Source organism: Seriola aureovittata, chromosome 8, assembly GCF_021018895.1.
Source record: "Seriola aureovittata isolate HTS-2021-v1 ecotype China chromosome 8, ASM2101889v1, whole genome shotgun sequence".
Lineage (NCBI taxonomy): Eukaryota > Metazoa > Chordata > Actinopteri > Carangiformes > Carangidae > Seriola > Seriola aureovittata.
The window spans coordinates 14,778,810-14,791,010 of record NC_079371.1 but is presented as its reverse complement, the minus strand read 5'-3'; the positions used below and the strand labels follow the sequence as shown (position 1 = coordinate 14,791,010).

The 12,201-nt window shown below is 42.8% G+C and overlaps 1 protein-coding gene across 3 annotated transcripts in view; it reads right to left on the bottom strand.

Annotated features, from left to right (window-relative positions):
* LOC130173751 (Kv channel-interacting protein 1) overlaps positions 1–12,201 on the bottom strand; it is a 38,483-nt gene that overhangs the window by 20,872 nt on the left and 5,410 nt on the right. Inside the window, exon 1 of one of the 3 annotated variants that reach the window (XM_056383222.1) lies at positions 9,074–9,183. The exons of 1 other annotated variant lie outside the window; for it this stretch is intronic. The gene's annotated coding sequence lies outside the window, so the exon portion shown is untranslated. Of the gene's footprint in view, positions 1–5,990; positions 6,011–9,073; positions 9,184–12,201 lie in introns of those variants that run through there. One more of the 3 variants, XM_056383223.1, reaches the window with a different exon arrangement.

Below are 12,201 nucleotides of genomic sequence, written 5' to 3'. Positions count from 1 at the left end.
CCCCAGGTTGGAAACCACTGTTCTGAAGGTCTCCTGCTTCTCTTTCAAGTTAGTATACTTGTTTTCCGTCCATGTTTACCAGGATGTCTTGTGCAATAGAACACACTTTCCTGAAAGCTTGAATGCATAACCTCCATAATAGTCTACAGCTCTAGGTCAGACTAAGCATGAATAGATGGAGGGAGCGCTGTAAACAAGTTTCATATGTGATATTTTTTATTCACGTTGGAACCTTTCGATAATCTTATTACACTGAACTGAAATGTTTTGAGACATGTAGTCTAACAAAACAACTGATTGATGAACCACCAACTGCAAAAAAATATTTAAAACAGGCTTTGCAAAATATCATTAACTGACTAAATAAACATTTGCTGTGACTTGATCCCTTACATTTGAATTTTAAAGTTCAGTCAATGACTTCCAAACCTAAACTGTGATTATTCAAGACTACCAGTCACAGTTTTGCAAGTGACAAGGACACCTCAAGTTTTAGCTATGATGTCCCAAGTCTTGAACTAACACACCCAAAGTCAAGTCCAAGATGTTTCTTGAGTTCTTAATGAGTTGGCATGCAACCCTCACCAACGCCATTACATTTTTTTTTTTAAACGGCAGTAACAGTTAGTAATATCCAAATACATCTGATGGACATCAGCAAGAAAATGAGAGCTGAATGACTGCACCTTTTTTTTAATCATAATTTTTAATCTTTGAACTTTTAGTCTCCTGAAATAGTGTCCCTATAGCGCCAGGTGTCATGGTTACAATAATAAACATGAGGAGTGTACTGACATCAGCACACTGGACATTTGTCGCCATGGTTACAACAGGAAACAACGGCTTGGTTGAGTTATGCCACAAAAACAACTTGGTTAGGTTTAGGAAAAGATCGTGGTTTGGGTTAAAATAAGTACTTTCTTAAGGTTTGACGATCTTTGTTGTCATGGTTACAATAATACAAACATTGTTAAGGTTGTCAAACAGTCATGGATAAAACCAAATGAAACACAAAATGCTAGTTTCACACGGGGAATTGAACACTGGTCTCCTGTGTGATATTCCTGTCTTTTGTTGACCCATCCATCCACCCCAACCTTCTCCTAATGCAGACTTTGTTACCATATATACTACGTCAACAAAAGGTAACTATGGGTCATAGTAACCTGCTGCACACACAACCTATGGGCTCTTTTTTTTTCACAGGAAGTCGGTCATGTGAAGTCGTCGATTTTGATTTTTGTCCAGTCACAACTGAAGTCATCCGATTCAAGACTAGAGTCTTGTCTCAAGTCCACAACTCTGCCTTGAACAAAGTCAGAGTGTATCCTGCATAAACACATTCATCCTGAAAAGTTAACTTTGGGTCCTTCTCAGCTGGTTGTTGCCTCATATTGAGTTGGGATTGAAGATGGGCCGACCTTCCATGCAAAATAAATCCTGCCCTGCTTTCATTAGGCCACTTTTTTATAACACTGCAGCAGATGTTGAAACACACACACACACACACACACACACACACAGTGACACTCACACTGTGCAGCCCCCTGAGGAGCAACCTTGCCTCCTCTCAACTTTTCTCAATTTTTCTTCCCCACTTTCACTCATCTATCGCTTCCTCCTTACACCCTAACAGCAGACTTCAAAGTGGCTGCTATTTAGAGGTTACTCTAACTAGAGGTAGGGAAGCTTTTCCCGCACAAAATTGGCTAAAAATACATTTCAGTTGCTTCATAAGCATTGTTGTCTTCCCTATCTGGTAAATGGGTTGTGTTTGAAATGGAAGAGGACAACATGGCCAGGTTTCCTCTGTTTCAGTAATCTTTCATATTTTAGGCTGCAGAAAACATCCACCTTGAAAATGTGCCTCAAGTATGTATTCAGGACAGATCTGAAGTATCTGCTGAGAGCTGTTGCCATGCAATGAAATGAGGCGCAGGTTGGAAATTAAAGTAAACATCCCACGCAGGGTGCTATATGTGCCTGTATTTCAGAAAACCATTTACAGGGGTCTCTGAAGTGTTTTTACAGCTAGCTCAAATACTCTGTGTGGTCCAGCTACAATGTTTGACACGTGTAACAAAGGAAATATATACAGCTCAAAGGTATTTTCCTGGGGGACTTATACATCATTCACAGCACGTATTTTACATCACTTACATCGCCTCCACTGTTTTTGTCACAGCATATTTAACACACAGTCTGTTATACATGATCTCACTCTGGTTAATCGTCCAATTAGAGATTTTTTTTTCCCTCTTTTCCTACATGTGAAACATGATCTGGCTCCGGTTTTCTGTCTCTTGAGTGTGTGTGAGGCAGCTCTGTGTCTGCTGGTGATAATCATCAGGTTTGAGGTCAACAGACGCAGGACAGACCATGGCCAAAGGCTGACAGATTACACCACACTGATTTACTGCACACACACACACACACACACACACACACACACTGCTGCCACAGCCATCACACAACACACATAAAATGTACTCCTCCTTACATGCTCCTACATTTTAGCTGTGAATTATGTGCATTTATATTTTCATGGACAAAGCTGCACACACTAATTTATGTGTATGGCCTCACAAACACATTAGCATGCATGCGTTAAGTGTCAGTGCCAGTTTCCTCCTGTCAAACAGTAGCAGGGCAGACAGGAAGCAGGTTGGTTTGGAGAGCATACAGGGGTAAATACCATCACCTTTTATAGACATACCCAATGGCACAGCTGCACATGCACATAGACAAGGACACGCATATATTCCTAAATCCATAGTTCAAACAGGGGACAGATGGCCTGGAGATTGCATCATAACCCAATAATGAATGGCATTTTCTGGCAACTATACACCACTGCTCCGTGTACGTTCAGCTCACTCCCATAATGCACTTCTTGTGCAATATTCATGACTCCGAGAGCAAACATACATGACTCCATCATTAAGGGACAACACGCAACATGACAGGTGCTGCTCTCATGTGACAGCCACAAGCATATGCTCATATTCAAAGAAATGCACACGCACACACACACACACACACACACACACACACACACACACACACACACACACACACACACACACACACACACACACACACACACACACACACACACACACACAGACCCTTAGGTATTTGATAAATCTAAAAGAAAACAAACAAGCAAACACGTTCTTACCTTTGTGGTAGTTCACCTGCTTCGTTTGCATGGAAAAGGTTCCCATCACAAGACCCATGTTGACTTCTGGTCACAGACAGATTGTGTGAGCTTGCGAGTGTGTGTGTGTGTCTGCCCGCCTATAATCAAAGTGTGCTAGTGAGTGTGCATACAGCAGGTATGTGTATGTTGTAAATAAGTTACTCCATCAGACAGATGTGTAGGTGGAAGTACAGATATCACTTCTCATGCTGCCTCACACCCTCACAGCTCTGCTGCCTCTGCTCGAGGGTCTGTGTGTGTGTGTGTGTCTCTGTCTGTGTGAGTGAGTGAGAGAGAAAGAGAGAGAGAGGATGTGTGTGAGAGAGTGAGTGTGAATGAAAAAGAGGGCGCACATGCACTCTGAAGCTACCTTTGTCTACGCTGTCACTGAAGCTGCCTATTTTACATCCCCTCTGTCTCTCTCTCTACTTCGCACACGCTCCCTCCTCCTCTCCGTCTTTCCTCTCTCTCTCTCTCTTTTCCTCTCTCAGTATGTCCCCTGCCACCACACTGTCATTCCATCAATTCCTCTGTGCCTCTTTATGTATCTGCCTCTCTCTGTCTCTGCTTCTCTCGGCTCCCTCTTTCCCTCCTATTCGTCTCTGTCGCTCTGTCTCTTTGTCTGTCTCGTGGGGAAATGGGGATTGCACACTGTTGCGCAGGAAAAGACAGAGACAGAGAGAGAGAGAGAGGGAGACGGAGCAGTTGTGTGTATGTGGAGAGGACGACGTAACTCAGGGGAGAGCGAGAAGAGAGGAGGAAAAAGGAATGAGAGAATGATGAAAAGGAAAAGGAGAAAAAGAGGTGAGAGGGAGGAGAAGAGGGAAGAGGAGACAGAGACAAATTAGGAAAATTCACAAACACCAGGGGAGGCAAAGTGATGGGGAGAGAGGAAGGGAGTGAACGAGAGAGAAAGAGCGAGATGAAGAGTGCAAGAGGTGAGGGGAGATAAGGGACGACTAGACTGATCGGTCCCCCTTTGCTATTCGGCAGTCTCACTGTGGAGAGTGTATGTGCTGCTTACATGCACTGGTCTGACAGGTGGTGTGTGTGTGTATGTGTGTGTGTGTGTGTGTGTGTGTGTGTGTGTGTGTGTGTGTGTGTGTGTGTGTTGTGTGTGTGTGTGTATGTGTGTGTGTGTGTGTGTGCGCGTGTGTGTATGTGCGTGTGTGTAATTATTCTGCTAGCAGGTGGGTCACGGACAAAGCCCCGTACATCTGACACCACTACATTTGCAGAAGCGGCGCCTCGCATATGTCAGCGCCGGAATCAACACGCGGCTTTTTGCTCTTGAGTCTGCTGATGAATCCATCAACTACACACAGATACACAATCAGGCCACACACCCACTACAACAATACAACCTGGGGCGAATGACGACAGTCCAGAACACGGTCCACCTCACACGTGTACTCCTGTGTCAATCACGCTTAACCCCTCGCTGCCCTCCGTGTAACACCCTGCTGTCGAGATTGGGGGGATGCTCCGACACTATTGACTACAGCCCTTATTGAAATTCTTCACGTGGCTTTAGTTAAGAAAACAATTTACAGCCGAGCCATCGCTGTGGCTGAACTGAGGCCATCAAGGCCAATGATAAAGCCATTAGGCCATGGCATTCATTAAAAGCTACTGGCTGCAGTAGCCTGCACGCTGAGAATCAATGCAGAGTAAAAACAAGTGAGAGGAGGGAAGGAGGAGGTGTGAGAGTCTGAGGTGTAGAGAGAAGAAGAGAAAGAAAATGGAGAAGAAAAGAGGAGCAGAGACAGGGAGATAGACAAAGAAAGTGAGAAAAAGGAGCACTGCAGGGCAGGAGTGTGTGTGTGTGTGTGTGTGTGTGTGTGTAATGGTGAGAGACATTTTTTGAATATGCAAGAGCTCACTCCAACACACACACACACACACACACACACACACACACACACACACACACACACACACACACACGCTTCCTCTTTCTCGTAGCTCTGCAGAAAGAGACAGATCTGACACCAGTTTCTAATCAAAATCATATACTAACAAATGCAACCACACACATCTACACGCATACATGCACACATACAAACATGCACAAACACCCACTGGTTACTGCAAGTGAGAGTCGCAATATATCAACAGAGAGAAACAGGTCTTTAAATTCACACCACAGCAGCGGCACACACATGCTGATTAAATTCTGAAAGCTCGGCTGAATAGACGAGATAAGGGAGCGTGATTTGGTGTAGTGATGATGTTTAACTTCAGTGGAGGGGTTACATACACGTCTAACAGTGGAGAGAGAGCCGTTGGTTGATCAGACGCTTTGAAAATCCACTGGATAAACGAAAAAGCCACAGTGGAAAAGCTGAAAACCAGGCTGTTTGATCATTCTCTGCAAAGCTGACATTTTGTAAATACCAAGTCTTCAAACAGCACCGAATGGATTGATTTAAGGAAAACAGAAAGCAACGAGGAAACAAATAGAATACAATAGAAAATAGAGCAATAGTAGCAGTTAAAAGTTCATTCATGTCTTTGAAAGACGTAGTTGACAAACCAATCATACAACAATCTGCTAAGGACGGCCTTGTAATATGATTGAAAGCTCCAGCTGCTGAGCTCAAGAATTAATCTCAATCTCAACGTGGACAAAAAAAGTTCAGAAAAATGGAAGTGAACATTTGAGGTTTTCACGACAACTGGGCAGACGCCAGCTGCTGAGTCATCACGAGACTGTGATGCAATCAAAATCTCCACATTTAAATGAACCTAGTGGTTTGTCAGTTAGAATTCAATAAAAACAACTTACTTGTTCCCCAATATCCCCAAGACTGTCCTCAACAAAATGTTGGACCCTAACCCTGAGAGTCAATGCTAGTTTCTTTTAACCATTTCCACAGTCATTCTAAGCTTAAGCAAATGATTGGTGTATTAGTGTAACCATGAAAAATGAAGATAACAAAGGTCCCCTAATCTTATCAGTCAGTCATGTTTACCCAAACCACAATGCTCTCATAACCCTAGCGAAATAGCGTTTGTGCTTAAACCTAACCAAACCTCAAACATAGCAGCACCAGATTAGAAAACACTTGTGTTGTACCAGAAGTCTTGGACAAATGACATATTTTGTGATTTAAACTGGAGAACTTGTTGGTATCCACAGATCCCAGAAGACAATCAAAGAGCACAAAGTTCCTGCTGGTGCTGAATAAACTCTGGTGTTTCACAGAAAGATATCATCATTATTTGGGATCCGTATATGTGGAATTTACAATGAGCTCCTGAGGTCCATTCGTTTCTTTGGTTTGGCTAAAAACTGGTGAGAACTGCAAAAGCTTTACTGTTTAAGTTTGGAAATTGATTCTTGAACTTGAGCTGTGATAAAATATGAACAAATACAATGACTTTTTCAGCAAATGGAAATTGCTCATGTGTCATCACATGACCGACAGTAAGAATCCAACTTTGGTCACCGGATAACAAGTGGGATCTGCTTGTACACTGCAAAGATAGGCCCCTCCCGAAGAGAGAAAGACTGGGGTGTACTGGTTGTGGAGAACACAGCGTCTGTAAGAATGGAAAACACCCTGCGTAAGACAGTGAGGGAGCCTCAGAAACAGACGACATCAGCTGTCTGTGAACATCAGACCAAAACAGGTCGCAACATCGATTGGGAAGTGGTCACAGTCTTCAACCAGGAGTTATAGATGAACGAAGATCAAGGAAGACATTTACATTTAAAGCGAGTTCAGAGACAAAGTTCAGAGACAAAGTTCAGAGACAAAGTTCAGAGACTGCTTTTTTAGTTAGTTCAATTTGTTGTTCTGAGTTCTTTACTGATTCCTCATATATGCTGAATTGTCAGTTTAGCATTTAGAATTAATTGGAAGTGTCTTAACTAATCTCTCTCTCTCTCTTTACCTCTAATATCATATTTCATGGTTCTTTCCAGGAAACATTTTAGGAAATTATTTGGAAATTATTCAAAATTTACAAGTGAGTAAACCTTGAGTTTAGGATATTTTACCACATATATCCAGATCTGCTGTAAATCACCACTATTATTTAATCCTTTTCAGTTGTTAAAACAACTAAACAAACATAGCTTTGCAGACGCGCAGTTGCAGAGCAATAACACTAACGGCAACAGGTTCATCACATTAGGCCGACTGCCAAACTCTGCCAAGACATTACACCTGACATCATCTGCGCTGCTACTCAGTCCTGTCCGGGCCGCTGTGGATCATTCTGAGTGCCAGCCTACCTCTTTCTCATCATTTATTAACCATTACACAACAGACCTTTTACTAGATTGAGATGGCTGCCTCGATGAATGGATGCAGGGTAGAGAAAGGAAAATATGGGGATCAGACTGTGGGGTTGAAAGGTAGAAAGCATTTGACAGCAGAGAAAGAAGGTGTTGACAAGAAGCAGAAATGTGGCGAGCAGGCAGTGAATAATAAATTGGCTGGTTAGTGGCTGCCTGGTCTTATCAGACGAAGGCTGGATGGAATCTGTCATAGTGATGACCACACAGAGGAGAGGAGAGGAGGGCAATGAGAGCAGAGAATTGGGAGGGAAGGGGTGCAAGTGAAAGAAATGAGACGGGGGGGGGGCAATAACTGTATGAAGGGAGGAGAAGAGAGCAAGACAAATATGAGTGGAGAATTTGGAGTGCATGATAGATGGGAGGAGGTTAGGGAGGGATAGAGAGAAGGTGGGGAGAGGCGAATGAGAGCAGAGAATTGAGAGGGCAGAAAAGATGGAGGGAGATAGGTGAGGAGGGAGAGAAGGAGGGAGGGGGTTGATGGAATGAGGGAGCGAAGGAGTAGAGAATGACAGAAACAGGATGGTGGGACAAAACAGGGGGAGGGAGTGGAAACAAAAGAGGAGTAGTCAGAGCAGTGAGATGAAGAACAAGGAGTGAAAACTGCACCTGGCTACTAACTGGCTCAAACGGGCTTAGTGTCGTCTGAGTCATCAGAAACAAACGGATTGATTTACTGCAGTGCGGAGTGGAGAGGACGGGCTCAACGATCCTGATAGTAATGGGAATGAGGTGTAACACTGCTGAGATCAGACAATTCCTGCTGTTAAGAGTCAATCACACGTCAGTTTTTCCTCTAACAAAGCCAAACATGTCACTCGCTCCTACACCAACTACAAACCACAGACTACAAGCTGTGCAACAAGGCCTGACTGCAATCAGTGTGCAGTGAGTGAGTAAACACTGCCACAATCATTTTGCCCATAGAATGGGTTGCTGAAACATATTGTCATCATTTAACCATTTCACCCAAATTACAAAAACAACGTATCATCTATACTAGTATTTGGCAATTGCAGACAGGTATAGAAAAGTATCTGTTTTGATTTGTTTTTTTCTGCTTTGGGATGAAGCTGAATCCAATTTCTTCTTGACATGCCCAAAAAAAAGAAAACTACATTAGCAGCAATGTCCCTGTTCCTCCAAACCAAAAGACCTCACTATCAACAGTTTCCATTGGGACAATTAGTTTAATTAATAAGTCAATAGTCTGAAAGTTAATCAGCAACAATTATGATAATCAATTAAATTTTTTTAATGACCAAACAATGGCACAAAAAAATGGTTTCAGCTTCTCAAATGAAGCTGATTGTAAGTGAACTGATGATCTATAGGATTTAACAAGTGATCAAATGACTACTTTGGGAGTGGGGGGGGGGGGGGGGGGGGGGGTAGTGTTGCTTCCAGGAGCAGCAGGCATTTTCAGCATAATGCTAAACTGTACTTTCACAACCTGCTGAGCACCAAATGAATGACTAGCAAGCTAGACGGTGAACTTAGTGGAGCATTTAGCGGCTGAAGAGCCGAGTATTTCCCTCACAAACAAAGTTTGAACGTGGACTTACATTCACCAGGTGATCAGAAACACGACTCCAAATGAATGATAACGCTGCTTCACAACAGCTGGATGCGTATGTTGTGTTTTCTGGCAGGTTCGCCATTGCAACTGCAGGTGACGATATGTCAATGTTGTGCTGTTGTGATTTTTCTGCTGCCCCCTGGTGGCCAAAAATGTTAGGTCGTTAAGTCCAATGGTTTCCGGCTTCAGGGTCTGCCCCCCACCCAAAGGGTCTCCAGATTCATCTGAGGCGCCATGAGATGATTAATGGGAGAGAAAATAAGAAACTCTGCCACACAAATTTGTAGGTTTTTGTATTAGGTCATCTGTTTGGGCCTCAAACTTTTATTTAAAGGAAACCAACAAAGTATTTTGTTTGGAATATGTTATACTACACAGGTTTTTACTTGTGAGAACAGATGCCATGGATTCACTGACTTGCACTGAATCACTTTAATACTGAAGAAATCTTAAAAACGAATGATCTCAGGAAAGTTCTGAGGATTCTCATTTCATTACTCTAGAATATCTCGTAATAATAAGATTTTTATAACTCTGCACTAGAGATACCCAGAGCTGGGGCATATTGATAGAACTTCAAGGCCTTACATTCACAAGGACCCATGGATGGACTGTTTAGATTTTGGTGGTCAAAGATCAAAGGGCAAAGGTCAAGGTAACAGTGACCTCACAAAACAAGTTTTTGGCCTGATAACATTTTATATCCAAATGGTCAAAGGTCAACTTCACTGTGACATCAAGATGCTCTGCAGAAGCACTAACTCAGTAAGGGGAGATTGTGACCATATTTCCTGCAACTTGGCAGGTTGGCCGAGGCAAACAACCATGAGCTGGTAATTCAAGTTTCCTTTTTTTGTGAAACACTTCAGCCCCCTGTTAGCTCAATGTAATTTTTCAATACTGTAAGTGCCAAGAACAAAAGGAGGCAGAAATCTCAGAGACAGATATATCAAAACCTGAACAAGTTAAACCAAAACTATGTGTGTGGCCACACAGAGTAAGAAAATCTGCCTCTCATAATAGTCATGTAAGTGAACTCAAAACAAGACTAGTGTTGGTGCCCGGCTGATCAGTGGTAATAGTGTTGTATTTGAAGGAACAGGGGCCTGTGATGGTGAATCTGCGCTGTCTTTAGCTTTCTCTCCATGACAACCATCTATTTCTTGCCTCAAGGTCAGTGAATCAGTGAATCTCTGGGAAAGATTCACCAATGTCCACCGCCCACATACTTCATGTCACCTGTCAAGATGTGAAAAACTCCACTTTGCGGACAACATCCAACCTACTCCCTTTGGTCGATACACAGATGGCACATTTCGCAGAGCTCTTTAAAATCTAGTCAGCTTGAGGTGAACTTGCACAGAACATTACCCAGTAAGAATCACACTAACACCAAGCTGTTTATCTATTCAAAGTTGAGCTTTGCTGACATATTTACTGTTTCTTTTTCCCATAAATGTTTTACAGACAGCTTCACCTTGCCTGTGGGTGCTACTGTACTGAAGCCCCGTCACCCTCCACTACTATTCCTGGACACAGACATTTATATCGCACACGACACACCAGGGTGTTTGCTTCTTCAAAAGTGCAAATGAAAATGCAATTTACATTTGTGTTAACTGCAGCTGTCTTATTTCTTTACCTACAGTGCCCCAGTGATTTGCGTGACCCGAATACCAACACTCCTATTGACTCTCCCCCTCCGTGTCTCCCTTTTCCTCCCCCCTCAGCAGATGAGAGTGATGGAGGTGTTAATTGTGTGCAGCTTGGGGATTGATTACAGCGTTGGTAACTCTATTGCTATAACTCTTAAACTGACCTAAAACGCTGACTGTTATTATGCATTACATTTTGTATTGAACACGCACTGCGTCCCCTATGGCGCATTAAAAGTGATATGACAGCATTTTGGAGCTAAGCAGCAGCAGCACACCCACAGGTGTAGCACACTGGGAACAAGCTAATATCCACATCAAAGTATATGTGCACAAAGACATGTGCTCACTCACACTCGCAAGCATGTGCAAATACAAGTACTTCCATTCTCTCATTTTTCTTTCTTCCCTGCTCTCTGTTGTCATTTACTCATCCACCCTACTTTCCCTCCTGCTCCTCTCAGAATACAAACGTGCAGCCAAGTCCCACTGACTCAAAGTGAGAGGGGGGGGGGGGCATGAAGCGAATACCTGATGGGAAAAAAATGGAGCTGCTGAATATTTCATTAAACACTTCTGAGGAACACCTCAGATCTGAGTGCTCATGGCCAGTGCCAGCGAACTCTGAAGATCTGCGTCAGTGTTCGTCATCGTTCATCAACCATCAGAGGAAGAGCCGCTTCATCAGCAAGCACTTTGAGACTCTGAATATTTAAGGCTTCATCTGGTTCAGACTCAACTTCTCTTCTGCTCTGATCTGCTCTGACAGTGTGAGAGTGTGTGGTTAAAGTGATGGTGACAAATAAGAAAGAGTAATATGACGCCCTCTTCTGTGCAATCTGAGAAACACAAATCTGAAGAAAAGATGCACAAAACACTGAGACAGAGTCAGGAATCCAAACATTTGAAGCTTCACTCACACAAAAAATAACATAAATTATCCTCAACTTTAAAATAAGTCTTTTTAAACAATAAAAAATTTAATTTTAGGACAGTGGAGTCATTTGTTGCCGTGAGCTGTCATTAATGAACGACAGCTTCCTTTTTTTCTTTCCTTTCGTAAATCAGCTTTTTCAGTCGAGGTGGTAAACAGACAGGAAGGAGGAGAAGGATGATTAACATTGCATGTTCCTCTCATTCCCAACAGAAGAGCGCTTTGAAGACAGAGAGGAGTTAGCACATTTAAAGTTTCTTGTTTTGTTCCTCCAGGAAAGTTTCCTCTGAAGGGTCTTTGTTTCTGATTACCACAAATCCTCCAGGCACAAATATAAACCAGTTTAAGGATCTGAGTTAATTTCTGAAGAATTCATTGCTTCATTAAATAGTGTGAGGTGGTAAAATAGACAATAAAAAAACTGGGATGCAATACAGGTCATGAGATGGATTCAGGCTAACATGAGATTCAAGTAGCTGCAAGCTTCCTTGCTGAACTCAGTTGTATTTTCTGTGTTTCGCAACA